The sequence below is a fragment of the Lepidochelys kempii genome, chromosome 2 (assembly GCF_965140265.1).
Source record: "Lepidochelys kempii isolate rLepKem1 chromosome 2, rLepKem1.hap2, whole genome shotgun sequence".
Classification (NCBI taxonomy): Eukaryota; Metazoa; Chordata; order Testudines; family Cheloniidae; genus Lepidochelys; species Lepidochelys kempii.
The window spans coordinates 119865936-119882760 of NC_133257.1; the positions used below are offsets into that span (position 1 = coordinate 119865936).

The 16825-nt window shown below is 40.9% G+C and overlaps 1 protein-coding gene across 1 annotated transcript in view; it reads left to right on the plus strand.

Moving 5' to 3' along the window:
* Window positions 1–16825, plus strand: part of IRF4 (interferon regulatory factor 4) — a 60463-nt gene that overhangs the window by 652 nt on the left and 42986 nt on the right. The window contains exons 2-3 of the mRNA XM_073332176.1: window positions 2790–2901; window positions 3321–3450. The gene's annotated coding sequence lies outside the window, so the exon portion shown is untranslated. The remainder of the gene's footprint in view (window positions 1–2789; window positions 2902–3320; window positions 3451–16825) is intronic.

The following is a 16825-nucleotide window of genomic DNA, read 5'->3' on the forward strand; positions in this document are numbered from 1 at the left end:
GCAGTTCCCCAGGCAGCTGAGAGCTAGAACAAGACATGCAGTGACTTGCTGACATTTTCCCCTTTGGCATGTATTCTTTTCCTAGTATGCCGCTATTTTATATGTTCATTCAACTAACTATATTTTACCGTGTGTTGCAATGTGGCAGTGCAGTGGTATTTCTTGCTTCTACTAACATAGCGCCTAGGAGCTCACTGTGCTAGTTATAACCCACATTACCACAATGTGGGTCTTCGTTCACCCTCTAGTGGCTGGTCCATCTAAGAGGCTGATGAATCAGACCCTTATGGGACAGTCATCACAAAGTGTATTCCATTTACAATATATGAAATGCGTTAAACGGTTAAGCTTCCCAGAACTGCCCAATTAACTCAGATAGGTTTTTATGGCACTAAGATATTATTGCTTCATAACTGGTCAGTAGTCTTTGGGAAACCAAAACTATTGACCAGTTTAGCCATTGCCTAAGACATGGCTTCATGGTTTAAAACAAATGAACTTTGGGCCAGATCTACACTACAAAGGTTGGTTGGGTATGGGGGGGAAAAACCCACACCCCTTAACCGGAATAGCTATGCTTCCGAAACTTCCAGCGTAGATGCGGCTATGCTGACGTAAGAGTTGCATTTGTTGTATAAACAAGATGTTGGTCCCAGAGAATTTTGAGGCTCTGAAACATTTAATGCAAAATTTGATATATTTCAACGATTTTCAGATATCGGGTCTGATCCAGAGCCCATTGCTGGGACTGTTCACATGTTAAAAGTAAAATTCATTTGTAAGTTCTTTGCTGAATTGAGCCAGAGCCCAAGTCAGCTGGGGAGTTAGCATGATTCCATAATATTGATTCATTTTATTATTTATTCCTTTGTGAACCACAGCTTTTTCAACATAATCTGTTCTAGCACTGAGTTTTAGGGCCTGATTTTTCTCATCTACACCATGGTACGCAATAAGAAATCAAATGAAGGGACACCAGTATGAGGAGAGAATTGGGGGCCTTAATCTGTTTCGCCAATGTAATGCTATACTTTCCATGAATTTGCAGTCCTCTAAGATGTGTATTATCTGTGAATTTGATTTGCGAACCTTCCATTCCATCTTCCATGGTGTTAATGAAAAATGTTGGACTTTATCGGACCCAGAACTGACTGCTGCATGACTCTATTCAATGCCAACTGCTAACTTGACCATGAATCTTTAATAATTATTCAGTATGAGTGTGAGGTGCATCCTCTTCTATATCACTGACTATAAAATAACCAGACACCGGTGATCATTTTCATCTCCCCACCATCCTCTTCTCACTTAGGAAGATTAAGATCATGTGTCCTAGGTTACTGGGATCTTAATAAATCAAAGCACTGAGCCTCAGTGTTGCTTTATTGCTCATATTAGGACTGCATGACAGTACTCACTAAACTTCCCATGTCCTGTCTTAGCATACAGGGGGCTAAATGTGACAGTGGGGTGATTCTTTTGAGGGCAATGTCTCAAGGCATTGATGATATTTTTATAGAATCCCCTGGAGATGTAAATATGTGACTGTTACAAAGTTAGTTATTTATAAATTATATTCTCAGCAGAACTTTAAATATGGTTCTTGCTTTACCACATGGGCCGAGCTCATTTAAATTAAACGATCTGTGACTAAACTTTGTAGCTCTCCAATATTTTTCTCTTATCCTTTGACAAGTGGGCAAATTCTTGTCTGAACATCTGCAAGTTTAGGTTTGCATTTGCTGTAGCTAATTATGCAAACTGCAGTTTACAAAGAGTTAATCACTCACAAGTTGCAAGATTACATACTGTAGCTTTTGTGTAGTTTCTAGTACAATTATTAGGAGTTGTCATCTAACAGTATAAGCAGGTGCATTATTACCATGGACATACAGCAGAGCTCATAATCCTAATGAAAGGTCAAAGTCTTCCTGAGATAAACCTGGTCCAGCTTCATCAAATTAAGGCAGAATTAGGTTGCTAATATAGATTTTTCAGATGGTTTTATTCCAGCTTCTATTCCAGGTGCAATTCTCATACATAAAAAATTGTATCCTCCAGTTTGCATCTCCAACGAATTATGAATAAAAAGTTGTAGTGTCTTTGTAGCTGTTAGTCACAGGATATTAGAGAGACAAGGTAGGTGAGGTAATATCTTTTATTGGACCAACTTCTGTTGGTGAGAGACAAGGTTTTGAGCTTACACAGAGCTCTTCTTCAGGTCTGGAAGACTTACTCAGTGTCGCAGCTAAATACAAGGTGGGATGAATTGTTTAGCATCATCTGTTCCATCTTGTATTTAGCTGCGATGCTCTGAGTACGTTTTCCAGACCTGAAGAAGAGCTTGGTGTAAACTGATCAAATATTTTGAGATTGACCTCTAAACTACTTGGCTTCAGGTTCAAACATGTAGTTCAATATGTCTGCTGCTTGGGCCAACAGATAATCAGGGGTGCAAAAATATAGCCTAAGTTTTGTGCACATGCATTTACTGGAGGTCCTGTTTGAAAATCTGTGCCTAGGTTGCGTTAAAAGGCAGTGATGTTTGTTTTGACTATTCAGACACAAGGAAGAGAATCTTTGCTAAGTAACTTTTTCCTTGTTAATTTAAATATATATTTTTTTAAATTCTGATGTTTATCCCAGGACCCCTGAGATAGGTTAACTAATGCAAATGCCAGCATACTATACAGTTTTGCAAGATCTCTTATTTGTGTCTGTGATGGGATATATCTGGCCTTTGCGGCTTCCTACAGGAGTCCCCTTGCTTCTGCTACATCTTTCCCCAGGAAGCACCGAAATGACAGGAAAAGAGCAGCAAAGGCCTGCCTAGAGGCCTCATGGATGGAGCCAGTTGGAGCCCAGAAGGCTCCGATAAAAGGAGCTGCAGGGCCTTAGCAGGTGAGTTCCTGGCTGAGCAAGGAAGGGTGCTCCTCTCTGGCCAAAGGAGCTTGATGGATAATGAGAGTTTTTCTGGCTGCATTTGCTTGATCTGGGTTTGCAGGGCATGAGGACCTAAGAACCTTAACACTGAGGTAAGGGTGGAGCTAAAAGGGGCCAGGTATGGAGGAGGCCCAGGGAAGCAGCAGCAACAAACTGAAGTCAAGCAGGGCATAGCTGCTGTTTATAGGGTCCCTGGGTTGGAACCTGGAGCAGTGGGTGGGCCTGTCTACGAACCACAGTGACATAAACCCCAAGAGGGCACAGGTCTTATTTGAGAGCCCAAAGAAAGGGGTGAATTTAAAGGGCCTAGAGCTGGAGTGGAAGACACGCACAAGGGCAACAGGACTGTTCATTTATTGAACTCTTTACTACCCCAGAAGGGGTTCATTTGGACTGTGAAACCAAGCCAGGGAAGATTCACCAAGGTTGGCTGGCAGCCTGCAGTGGGCATGAGGGGTGAGAAAAGGACGGTGGTACTACACCCAGCTGCTAGGAAGCACTCAAGAGGTGAGTGCTCCCTTTACAGTATCACTAACATTTAATACAACTGAATATATTTGCCATGGAGCATCTTGCAAACTTTGTATGCTGTTGCTCTGTGTACACTAATGCCTGAAGTACAGACAGTCCTTTGACGTCTGTGGACCTCATTTACAACAGTCATGTGCCCAGTAATGGCTCTCACAACACTGGATGTTAGTTTGCTCTTAAGAGGGCATGTTGACCCACAACATTGCTGAGGTTGTCCCTGACCTGTTTTGAAAAAGAGCCATAGGATCCTGAACTTCTACCTGAGATGTCGGAGAGATTTTGTTTGAATGACCCACCCAAAAGTTGGTTCTAAATTACATAATGATTTTAAATAGCATTTCACTCTGTTGTGATCAGCTTATTGATTATCCATATATGCTATAGAGAAAGTTATGCAGTGGCGCTCTCATAGATCCAGCTTAAGAACACAAGAATGGCCATACCGGGTCAGACCCGTGGTCCTTCTAGCCCAGTAATCCTGTCTTCTGACAAGGGTCAGTGCCAGATGCTTCAGAGGGAATGAACAGAACAGGGCAATTATTGAGTGATCCATTCCCTGTCTTCTAGTCCCAGCTTCTGCCAGTTGGAGGTTCAGGGACCCCTGGAGCATGGGGTTCTGTCCCTGACCATCTTGGCTAATAGCCATTGATGGATCTGTCCTCCATGAACTTACCTAATTCTTTCTGTTTTGCATCCTGCTTGTGATCAGTACAGAGTGGTGCACCATATTCTGAGCAAATGCAGAGATTACCTTGATATAGCCATTCTTTTGCCTGTGGAACATGTATCATCACAGAGGGTGCCTCCCTTCACCATTCATAAATAAGTAACAGCCCTTCTGCAATCCCTGTGGGTCCTCAAAAAGATGTGAGACCAACTTTGTCTGTTGCCATAAAGCCTTTGATCTATTGCAGTGCCTCTTTAATTTGACCCTTTAATGATGATTATTTAGCTCAGTTTTAGTAGTATCTTTCCCATGGGCCTGATTTAATACCCATTAAAATCAATAGAAAGGCTTCAATTGAATTTAGTGGGTATTGGATTAGGCCCCCGCCCCCACATTTGGGGACATCTTCTGCCTCATGCAGTGGTTGGCCAGCTGTTACCTCCTGTCTAAAGTCCCACCCTCTTTACAAAGATCACCAACTCACGGGACCTGGCTGACCCGTTTACAATATGGCTGCAATTTCTAATGTTTACGGGTCCTAACCATGTTTGGAGTAACGTACCACTGAGCTAAAGCCTTGGGCATGTCGACTTTCCATTTTAATAGGGCTGTCAAGCGATTAAAAAAATTGTGCGATCACACTGTTAAACAATAATAGAATACCATTTATTTAAATATTTTTGGATGTTTTCTACTTTTTACAAATATACATAGATTTCAATTACAACACAGAATAGAAAGTGTACAGTGCTAACTTTATATTTTTGGTTACAAGTATTTGCACTGTAAAAAAACAAAAGAAATATTTTTTCAAATCACCTAATACAAGTAGTGTAGTGTAATCTCTTCATCATGAAAGTTGAACTTACAAATATACAATGATATACAAAAATAACTGCATTCAAAAATAAAACAATGTAACATTTTAGAGTCTGCAAGTCCACTCAGTCCTCCTTCTTGTTCAGCCAATCACTCAGACAAACAAGTTTGTTTACATTTGCAGGAGATACTGCTGCCCGCTTCTCGTTAATAATGTTACCTGAAAGTGAGAACAGGCATTCACATGGCACTGTTATAGCCAGCGTTGCAAGGTATTTATGTACCAGATGCATTAAAGATTCACATGTCCCTTCATGCTTCAACCACCATTATAAGGGACATGCATCCATCCTGATGACAGGTTCTGCTCGATAACGATCCAAAGCAGTGCGGACCGATGCTTGTTCATTTTCATTATCTGAGTCAGATGCCACCAGCAAAAGGTTGATTTTCTTTTTTGGTGGTTCTGGTTATGTCGTCTCCACATTGGAGTGTTGCTCTTTTAAGACTTCTGAAAGCATGCTCCACACCTCGTCCCTCTCAGATTTTGGAAGGCACTTCAGATTCTTAAACCTTGAGCCAAGTGCTGTAGCTATCTTTAGAAATCTAACATTGGTACCTTCTTTGCGTTTTGTGAAATCTGCAGTGAAAGTGTTCTTAAAACGAACATGTGCTGGGTCATCATCCAAAACTGCTATAACATGAAATATATGGTAGAATGCGGGTAAAACAGCAGGGGACATACAATTCTCCCCTAAGGACTTCAGTCACAAATTTAATTAATGCATTATTTTTTTAATGAGCGTCATCAGCATGGAAGCATGTCCTCTGGAATGGTGGCCAAAGGGTGAAGGGGCATACGAATGTTTAGCATATCTGGCATGTAAATACCTTGCAATGCTGGCTACAAAAGTGCCATGCAAATGCCTGTTCTCGATTTCTGGTGACATTTTAAATAAGAAGAGGGCAGCATTATCTCCTGTAAATGTAAACAAACTTGTTTGTCTTAGTGACTGGCTGAACAAGAAGTAGGACTGAGTGGACTTGTAGGCTCAAGTTTTACATTGCTTTGTTTTTGAGTGAAGTTGTCACAAAAAAAATCTACTTTTGTAAGTTGCACTTTCACGACAGAGATTCCACTATAGTACTTGTATGAGGTGAATTGAAAAATCCTATTTTTTGTTTATCATTTTTACAATGTAAATATTTGTAATAAAAAATAATATACACTTTGATTTCCATTATAACACAGATTACAATATATATAAAATATAGAAAACATGAAAAATATTAAATTTCAATTGGTATTCTATTGTATAACAGTGCGATTAAAACTGTGATTAATCGTGATTAATTTTTTTGAGTTAATCGTGTGAGTTAACTGTGATTGATTGGCAGCCCTACATTTTAAGCTCCATAAGAAGTAATGCTGCCTTCTGCTCTGGAAATAAGATGCTCTTTTGGGTGGAAAAATACTGAATAATGTTTGTAATTCTAGAAACCTTAGGGATCACACAAGGATTTCCTGGGCCTTTCTCGGCCCCTACTGGCTTACTACTATCCGTGTCATTTGTTATTTGTATCATTAGTAATAGGTTTTTTGGCTGTTTCACAATGACTCGGCCACAATCAATAATAATTCTATTAATATATTAATTGCAGCCGAGTCCACACAAGGGACAGACTGCTATCACTTTCAGCATCTGCAGTACACTCACCTTCAATAATTTTCTTGGTTAAAATTCAGTAAATAGAGCTGACCTTAATTTCCCCAGATTGGATGCTTCATACCAAACATGACCATGATAGGGGGAAAATAATTCAATTTTTGCAAATTGTTTAACAGATCTTTTGATTATCTACGTTAAAAATGTCAAACTTGTGCTCCCCTCTAATTAGCGCTCCATTAAAAGTGCACCAAATTTCAAGACTGGTTCAAAATGTCAGGTGAACAGCTTAAATGCTGTAAGTAAGACTGAGATTTGATCCTAAATTGTCCACTGTCCTTTGCAGAGGTCAACAAAAGGTCAAGATTCAACTTTAAAGGAAATGTTGAATGATTGGCACAATTTATTTCCATCAGCCGTCAGGGAGGCAGCATAGTCCAGTGTACAAGGCACTAGACAGAGTCTGGAGGTTTGGATTTTGTTCCCACCTCCGCTGCTGATCTGTTGTGAAACTTTGGGCAAGTCTCTTCACTTCTTTACTTCAGTTTCTAATCTGTAAAATGGGGATAAATGATGCTAACTTCCTTGGTAAAGCACTTTGAGATACGTTGGTGAAATGCACTACATAAGAGTTAAGTATTTATTATTAAATTATGAGCATCTATAGGAGAAAATTTATTACATTTCCTTTTTGAATTTTGTTAATCCTCGGTGCAAGAGAATATGCAAATCAATACTCCCATTAATAGGTGGAGTGCATTCTGGTAGCTGTGTACCGAGCATGCTTGCTTGCCGAGTTTTGACCCTAGTGGAGGCAAATCATGGTAGTAAACCTTGGCTACAAATTACTGCATTTTGACTTAAACTAAGGAAAGCACTGAACATGCTTTCCATATACAGGATCTAGTGAGCTGTAATTGTCATGCAACTATACCCCTCCATAGTATTATTCAGAGCAGTGAAACCATAGAGGTAAAATGGCATACCGAGAATACAAAGGTATCAGAAATTAGCATTGACCAAAATATTGTGAGCACTATAAGACATGCCAAAGGGTATTCCAGACGATCGAGAATTCATTCACTATGGAAATGAGAGAGAACCTCCGTCCCGCCAGTATTTTGGACATATGAATAGAATGCTAAAAAGAAGTGATGCCCACAGTCTCCGTGGTTAAAGATGGGCTCATTATAGGGAAAAACATGTGGCTAGCTAGTACATTTTAATGAAATCTGTTACAATGTATGGCAAAGTGACTCACCAGGTCATAAAATAGTGCTGATTGGGCCAGACCATTGTCCTAGTGGTGGTGCTTCTGGGCTGCTGTCGAGCTTGGATTTGATTTAAAGTAGCAACGCCTTTTTTCCCCAAAAAATATTTGGCAACTTCAGCCATTGCCGAATGTGGCTGCCCCTCTTCTGAGCAGTTTTTCTCAGACAGAGCATATAACACCCATGTGCCAGTTCTACCTTGCACCCAAACAAAGAGCTGGAATTCTTTATATTGGTACTGATCAAGAAAGCCTTGCATTTATTTGGTCCTTAGGTCTGAATTGGGGCTTTGCTACGGGCATTGAGCAAGGGGCAGTGCATAGTTATACTGGCCCAGGAGCAGCTAAGAAAACAGATTATGATTCAGACTCACAATCTGGTCCCAAATGACCCCTTTTACTCCAGGGTTGAAGGAGGAAGGCAACTCAACTCTGAGTTCAATTAAATAACTTGAATCAATATGATGCTTTAACTGATTATTTTAATTGTGTACAATAGACTGTTTGGATACCGATAACGCACATTATGTACATACACCCCCCAAATAATATAGGGACTTGGGTTTTGAAAACAGTTCAACTGTGGGGCAAGGGAACAGGTTCTTTTTAATTTGCCCAATTACGATGGGAAAGTTTTAGGGAAGGAGGCAGCAATCCATGAATCAGTCCGCTTGGTTCATTTAAAAATGTCTCTTCATGGCTTTTGTTCAAACCAGGAACACTATGAGCCACAAAGAAAAACAATTAGTTATTGACTAGAATACAGTATGGTTTAGATAGTAATGTTCCATTAAGTTTTTAAAACCTGTGAGCTACACAAATATATATGGGGACAGTGATGTGCTTCCAGTCTTTTAATAAGGGGCTACAATTTAAAAAAAAAAAAAATCCTTTAATGGAGATAAAGCATGGGGTACGTGAGCTTGGAGAGAGCTTGGGCAAGGGACTGGAGAAATCTAATAATTTGTTTTCCCATTTAAATAGAAACTCAAAATTGTATTCGAAGGAGGCTTCACCACTTGGCAAATAAGTTTATATTAAGTGCACGCACTGGCTGCTTCCTGAAAGACATACTGAGTATATTGATATTGTAGGAGGTTTCCCATTTGTGAATTGAAAGCAGCAGATCGTGGAGGAGAATGGAATGCAAATCTTCAGCAGGAGTTGCAGGTATTTGGTGCATTCCAAAGAAAAAGACTTTTCCGAAGTGACTAGTGATTTTGGTTTCAGAGTAGCAGCCATGTTAGTCTGTATTCGCAAAAAGAAAAGGAGGACTTGTGGCACCTTAGAGACTAGCAAATTTATCTGAGCATTTTTTCATCTAACATCTAACAAATTTATTTTGGGTGCTCAATCTGAGAAGCTGAAAATTAGCCCCCTTTGAAGAGGATGGGTGCTGAATGCTTTCTGAAAATCAGGCCTAGTCCTGGTGTCTCAAGTTGGGCACTCAAAAGTCGAGGCACTTGAAATCATTGGTCACTTTGGAAAATGTGGGCCTTGTTCTCCAGATGCATATTTGAGAGCCCTAAGGATAAAAGCCATCCCTGGCAGAAGTTAGTTTAGCAGCATCCGGAGAGTGTGTGAAATCCATCAGAGGGTGTGAAATCACAACAGCCCTCTTTCATTTGGCAGCAAGGCCTCCCTATCAGACATTGGTGTGTGGTAACATTTCATGCAGACTTTTTATCTCAGATGGGCTCTATGTAATCTTTACAAGATTGCAAATGGAATATAGGCTGGTTTGAGATTTTGAAGGGATTTCCAGTAAGGTGGTGTGTCTTAAAGCATCATAGCACTTGATGACTCGAATGGGAGTCAGGACAGTCTTTCATTTGAGATATGCAGATGATAATGATTGTCATCTTTGAAAGTAATTTACCGAACATGATGGAAAAAGAAAGATCACAGAGTCATCGTCTATTTCAGTCCTATAATGAAATTCCCCACACTCATTCTCCCTCCCAAGGGATGACAGCAATGAGCCACCTCAGCTTCTATCACAGTTGGTGGTGTTGCCCTGCAGTGGACAGCTGCTTAGATTGTGTGATCGCTGAAAATCATAATGGATAATGAGAACTAAACCAGTGTCACAGTGGACTGGCTCATTTGGTCACTAAAGGTAAGAAAACATAGGAACACATTCAAATGTGAGCTAGGCTGGACTCTGATTTTTGGCTTATTAGGCTCCTGTGGCTTTATCAAACTGTGGGGGCTTTATAATCAAACAAATAGGGGATGGTGGCAACTAGAGATGTGAGATCCAGGGCAGCTTTTAGGAGCAATATGTCTTTCTTGAAAGAGGACCAACAATAGGGTTTTTACAGCTATTAGATGGAAAGAGGCAAACCAAAATGAAGAAGGCATTTCTTCAGGAACAAGCACCAGGCAGACAGTGATTTTTTTTTAAATTGGCTAAAAGAGGGTCATAATCATGTAGACTGAGAGAACTGATTAGTTAAGCAAATATAAGACTGAAAAGCCTACAGTGCAGGTGCTGATCTTGACATTTTAATAGGCATCCTCATGCTAGCCCTAACTTTGACTCTTCATGCTAATATTTCATATGTTAGAGGAAAAGTTCTGCCTGCATGCAGAGGGGCCACAAAAGACCCCAAATGCAGTGGAATTTCCATCCTCCCATTGCATAGGAGATTGGGATTCTGCAGCATCTTGTGCTCAGAGAAGCTTGGCTGAAGTGCACAGTGAGTTGTGGGTAGACTAGGAGAGTAGTTCTTGGAGTTTTGTTTTTTTTTTTAAAGGTAAACTTGAGCTCCCTTGTTGGTGCTGTTTTAGTGCATGAGATATAGCTGTGGTATCTCACCCATCCACTTGGATTGAGCTCATTTGGAATAAGGCTCTTCCCTTCTGTAATAAGAGCATCCATGCAGGGAGTTAATCAGGAACAGATAGTCTGCTTTAAATTCACACCCTTAATCCAAATTAATTTCTCAGTTCAGTCAAACACAGAGTAATAAATGTATAAGTGAACAATTTTTCACAGTGGGCACTGTTGTAGCTGTGTTGCTCTCAGAATATTAGAGAGATGATTCCCTCACCCACCTTGTCGCTCCAGTTTTTCACAGGACATTTACTTTTACCTGAGAACAATTATACTGGTGAGGATTTTTCTTGTGTGTCCTTTTAAGTATCACTTCCCATCTTTTTGCTAGATACTTAAAAAAACTAGTTGCCTGCAGTTCGTGTGGAAATCTCTCCCATGTATTTGATTCTCAGATTCCATGTTGATGGAAGACGTATTAGGACCTAGGTAGATCAGAAACAATCTGTTCAGTGCACCATCTTCCTCACTTGCAGTCCACAACTTCTGTAATTGACAAGAAACCAGGATCCTGTTCTCATTGAAATCAATGGCTAAGCTCCTATTGACCACAATGAGAACATGATCGATCTTTGTTTCCCAGGCCCAAAGCTTGTTAAGGACACTCACTGTATGTGGTCATTTAGTTCTTTCTTTCAACACTTTCACTAGCAGTGTTATAGAAAAGAGAACAGAGTGAGAGCTGTCAGTAAACACTAATATATCATTAAAAGAATTTATAATATTCTTTATATTGTAAGAATTCTGTGGGGGGGTGTGTGTGTATAAATATAATTTTTTTTAAAGAAGTCAGTTTCTTCCTCTACATACCAAACCCCGTCACAGCAAAAACAGTTCTTGTGTGTTGGAGTAAAGGAATACATGCCTCTGAAAGCAAATTGGTGTTATAAAGATCTTAAAACTTAATAGATTTTTACTATAAAATAAGCAGTCTTTAAACCAATTTTAGCAGTTATTAAAGTACATGGAGTATAAAAACATCTGTCACTTACATAAATCCTGATGAGGATCTCAAAGCGCTCTGTGAAGACTGCTAGGTATGAGCATCCTCAAGTTACAGTTGGGCAAACTGAGGTATGGAGTGTCATGTGACTTGTCCATTATGTCCCAACAAAGCAGTGGCAGGTTGCCTGACATCTAGATCCTTGTTTTAACCACTAGACAATGCTACCTCCCTTTCTGTGATGTGTATAATCACATTTACCATAAATGAAAAACAGGAGCCAGAATTTATTTGAACAGAGGTGATTTTTAAATCTAATCCAGACCCCCCACCCCCCAAAAAAACCAAAACAGTTATGCAATAAATGGAGTACTATTGAGTGGGTGAGGGAAATTCTTGGTGTTTTCTATCCTGCTTTACTTAAACATATCGTGCATGGCTAAATTTGCCTCATTAGTAATGTGCAAAGCTTTATTTTGCTTCAGAAGAGAAGCATTTGCCCATGCTAAGAACTCCCCCTTCAGCACGTCCTTCCTGCTCGTGTTAACCAAGAGTAACCATGCAGGCAGAGACTTTTTTTTTTTCCACCAGAAGAAAAGAACAGAAGTTGCCAGAGCTCATGAAATAGACCATCCCGATTAGATCAGCTGTCAACAGTCACTGCAGCTGGCTGTTTGTCAAAAATATTGTGGGCCAACATCAACTGTCAGATGAAAATCACAGAACTCCTGTATATCCTTAAGTTAAATAGAAATATCAAGGTGGAGAACTCATTTGTTTCTAAATGGCTAAGTGGGAGATTTTTTGAAGGCACAAAAAAAGTTAGGCATCCAACTGCCACTGAAAGTTGATTTCCTCTTTTTGCCTTTGAAAATCTCCCTTTTACTGTCCCAAGTACCTTGCTTCAACCGGCTACTGTGGGGTAAGTAGTTCTAAAAACACACATTATGTACATGAAACCTTCCTCCCCATACATTAATACAGACATGTCTTCTGTGTTCTGCCTATTCAACAGGTTTTTAAAATTGCACAATAAGGCACCAGCTATCTTGAGAGGTTTTATGTCCACGTGTGCATGTGTAATCTGTGTAAAAAGAATATTAACAAGGTTGCAAAGTGAAACCCTCAAAAGTTAGGAAGTGCCAGAATTAAGGTAGTCTGTGCAACAGTTAAGAACATAAGAACGGCCATACGGGGTCAGACCAATGGCCCATCCAGTCCAGTATCCTGTCTACCAACAGTGGCCAACACCAGGTGCAACTTTAATGCAGCCCTCTTGTGTGTAAGCATTATGGTACAATCTTTGGTACATGATCAGATTATATTTTTTCCACTGGCCCCCTACCTCATTCAGTGCACTGGATGGACCAGCTCTTGGAATGAATCAGGGTTGTGTAGTGAAGGAGACTGTTGTCTTTAGGACCCCTGCTTCATTTATTTTCAGAAGCTGGAAGAGCTGTAATGAATGAGGCAGGGAATAGCAGGAAGAGACAAGACAGTTTCACAGTTAAGATAATTAATTGCTGCCCTGGGGAATTAGATTCTATTCCTGCCATTGTTCCTATGTGTTGCTGGGCAAGTCACTTACACCCAGCTTTTCATAGGTGGTCACTAATTGTGTTTCTCTCATTTTTTGGGTGCTTTACTAGAGACCTGGGTGTCTGATATGCACAAGTGCTGGGCACCCACAGCGGCAACTGAAGTCAATGGGAGCTGAATTTTGAACATATGAAGTGGAGTACTCTGAAAAATCAGGTCTTCGTAAATTGAGCACCCAAAATTAATGGGTATTTTGACCTCTCTCTTCATCAGTTCTCGACCTGTAAAATGGGGATGATAATATCCTCTTCTCTCACAGCCAGGCTGAAAATATGTTCAGTAATGTTTGTGAAGCACTCAGATATTAGTCATAGGCATCATATAAAATCTCTGGAGGGAATTATTAATTCTATCTTCAAAGTAGGGTTGGAATAGCATGTAGTACTTAAGGCCTGGGGCCACACATTGAACAACAAGGAGAAAATGAAATATCGAATAGCTTGTTCATTAAGTGAGCACTGTCCATTCTGTGAACTTAGAGGCAGGGGTACTGCAGAAAAAATGTGATCATGTAATTAAAGACTGTATCATAATGCATAAGCACAAAGGGGCCAAATTAAGGTTGTGCCACAAACGTGTCACCTCTCTAGACAACCCAACCCAATCTTGCCCTAACCCTTAGTCCCCGTCCCCTCCCACACTCTACTTCACGCTCCTTGTGCCCAGTCTCCTTGCCTTGCTGACCCAATTTCCCTCACTCACTGACTCCCAGTCTCTTTCCCCACTGCTTTTGCTCCTCAGCTCCCAGGCATAGTCTCCTTGCCAGGTTAGTCCGTGCCCCACTATTAGCCTCAAGTACCAGTCTCCATACCCCAGGAGTCCTTGTCCCAATCTACTTATCCAGCTTTCTCCCGTAACACCGTAGTTCTCACTCTCTTGTCCTTTCTTCACTTGAATCGGATGGTTTCCTCCTCCACATTGCCTGGAGGCCAGCAGGAGGGTCGCTGATAGCAAAGGAGAGAGGGTTCCCTGCTGTATGCAATGGTGGTGTAGCTGTGTCAGTCCCAGGATATTAGAGAGACAAGGCGGGTGAAGTAATATATTTTATTGGACCAACTTCTGTTGGTGAGACACAAGCTTTCAAGCTACTCAGTTGCTTTTCGAGTCTGGGAAAGGTACTCAGAGTGTCCCAGATAAATATAAGATTGAGAAGATAACATATATGCTAACTACTTATGCTAAACTAAGGGACTGTTATGGGGTCACTTCCCCTTGAATGATCCCTAGAATATGTGCTAATTACTTATCTGTATCGATCTTGTATTTAGCTGGGACACTCTGATTACCTTTCCCAGAGCTGAAGATAGGTTACCTGCTGTCAGTCCTAGTGCTCAGTCCCACCCCAGCCTGGAGCAGGCATTATAGGGAGAATCCAGCTTTCTCCCTGTAGCCTGGGGCTAGAATATGTTGAGTTGCTCCGTGGGGAAGGCACATGCACGGTCTGGTCAGAACTCTAGAAACTGTAAGAAGCTCTCTGAGGATGGAACTTTTAAGGATTTTAGCTGCCAAGCTGTAGTAAGTCTCTACTGAGCATGTGTGAATTACAATTTGTCAGAGGCTTAAAACTTGGTCAGATTTGCACAGATTTTCAAAGGGAAGATCAATGGCACATCTGACAGTCCACCACCTGCAATATTTCAAGTCCCATCTTCAAAGTATGAGGGCTTTCAAAAACAAGGTTACCAAAATGTATTTAACATTGAAAAACACTGTTGCTTTCCCTACTCTTGTTTTCAGAAATGGCCCAATTGTTGCAGCTGAAATGTTACCAAAACACACAGCCTGAGGCAAACCCCTGACATGGAAAATTTTAGGCCAAATGGTTAAAGTTTGGCAAAGTTATAAGCAACTGAAAATAGGATCTTATAATGGGATGTGTTGGGCAAACATAATAATAGGCTTTGCTACCACCACCACCACCCCCCATTTTTTTTTTTTTTTGTTAAACTTCATCTTCACTATTGTAAAGAGGTGCATCCCTCCAGCACAGAGACATCAAACTGCTGTGATTCTAACTGAATGTCTTCGTGATTCCTTTTTAAATAATTCTCCTTCCCCCCCCACGCCCCCTGCCCATGGCATTTTAAGACGTCACACAGCCCCTTATCTCAGAGCAAGGGCTCAGCTCAGTTTATCACCTGTAGCTGTGTATCCTCCTGCATGCAATGACCCTGATCTTCAGAGATGCTGAGCACCCACACAACCATTGAAGTCAGGGGAAGCAGCAGGTTCTTGGAACCTCTGAAAATTAGGCCCCAGGAATCTAGCATTAATGGATTTCCCAGAATATGTAGGGCGGTGAAGAGTCCCCCTCCACACCCTGGAACTTGTCCTAGGCAGGATAAGCATGCACTTCATCCCACTAAGGAATACCGCAGTCTCACTGTGGTTCAGGAGGTTCATTGGCTGAGATACAATGCCTCAAGGAGCTTCCCTTTGGGTGGGGCATCTCTACAGTGCCCCTTAATGTGCACCATGCCTTAAAGGCACAATTTAGCACTATTTGTTGAGTCACAAGAATGTGATCAGCACGGTCCAGCACAAGATATGGTTTCAACCCTATAGAGCTCGCAGCCAACCTTGTAATTCCATCATGTTCAATAATATTCAGAATCTAGGTAACTATCTGATCAGATGGGGTTCTCAATCTAGGGGGCTGCAGACCGGTATCAGGAAGTTGTGACTACCCTGCCCATCCCATATTGCTAAATGGGAGGAAGAATCCCAGCTATGTCCCTGATAGCTGCAATGGGTGGGGGAGGCAGTATGGGAAAGGTTGGGAACCACTGATACAGGGCATTTAGAAAATCAACCTACTGCCTGCACTTCTGTTTCTAGCAGCATTTACCCACTTGTCAAATCACAATGCAACTTGATCAGGTCCACATGTTATAGAAGTGAAACAAATGTTTCTTTAAAAAACATTTGGATATTTGATGTAAGTTGAAGTATGATTGCATCATGTATCAAGGGGCGAGGGAGTTATCTGTTTTTGAGAATGAGATGGAAATATTTTCTGGCTTCTATATTGATCAGACTGATCGCTGACAGTGGGACAAATTCTGACTGGACTTAGACACCATGCAGCCCCATTAAGTCCTTGGCTACAGATATTTCTGTTTAAATCATTCTTCTGCACATCTTTTGGGGCTGCACCGACTCTTTTTTCAAAGTGAAATGCACTTGCCAGTGTACATTCATATAGATCTCTCTCACTTACTTTACTACCATGTTGTAGTGATGTAACTGAAGACCGAATGAGACCAATGTTCTACAGAAAGAGATGTGTTTATTCAGCTGCCTAAAGCATTATAATGAATCACCGGGATTTTCCTTTGAAGAATTTAGATTTTGTCCCTGCTTGTGTACTTCAGTGGTCAGTCTTTCTTTCTGGGTTGTGCAGTTCTTCTTTTCAGAAGTTATTACAAGCTTTGGGAGAGGGAGCACTTGACCACACTAGTAACAGTTGCTGAACAGGCCCAGGGTTGAAGCTTTGTTCCTCATCAATCCAGTTAGGACAAAACAATACACTAATATCTTGAATTGT